This window comes from Theobroma umbraticum, unplaced genomic scaffold (assembly GCF_002168275.2).
Source record: "Theobroma umbraticum cultivar Fairchild unplaced genomic scaffold, ASM216827v3 scaffold_69.0, whole genome shotgun sequence".
NCBI classification, from domain to species: Eukaryota; Viridiplantae; Streptophyta; class Magnoliopsida; order Malvales; family Malvaceae; genus Theobroma; species Theobroma umbraticum.
In genome coordinates, this window is record NW_018397293.1 from 253,660 (window position 1) to 254,072 (window position 413).

Genomic DNA, 413 nt, shown 5'->3' on the forward strand with positions numbered 1-413 from the left:
TGATGCATTGCATCTAGAGACTAATAACCAGGTTTGATAATTCCATACGATTTCAACATAACATGTAGTAGTCATTACATAACCTTAAGTTCTAACTAGTACATTTTCAGTAACTATTAATCATTACAAGCCTGACTATTTGACACAAACCGACCTCTAGGCAACGGAGTGACTTTGAGTGGAAGTCTAGAGATGCCATTACCTAGGTTGCAGCCAACCTCAAGATGCTGAACCAAATCCTAAAACTGATTACTTATCTGCAAAAGAAAATAAAGTGAGGTGAGTCTCATAGACTCAGTGATCATCAACCCCGTGAGTAGGGTGTAAATGGGAAACAAGCTAAAGGCAGAAGATTGAAGATTTAAAAATATACGAATATATACAAGTAATTTATTCAAAAGGAAGGTTTGTGC

General features: G+C 36.3%; 1 long non-coding RNA gene across 2 annotated transcripts in view; it reads right to left on the minus strand.

The window, feature by feature from the left end:
* LOC110428772 (uncharacterized) overlaps nucleotides 1-336 on the minus strand; it is a 7,055-nt gene extending 6,719 nt beyond the window's left edge. The window contains exon 1 of one of the 2 annotated variants that reach the window (XR_002446508.1): nucleotides 203-336. This is a non-coding gene — a long non-coding RNA (uncharacterized LOC110428772). Of the gene's footprint in view, nucleotides 1-154 lie in introns of both variants that reach the window. The other variant, XR_002446506.1, reaches the window with a different exon arrangement.
* Between the last annotated feature and the right edge of the window lie 77 nt (nucleotides 337-413).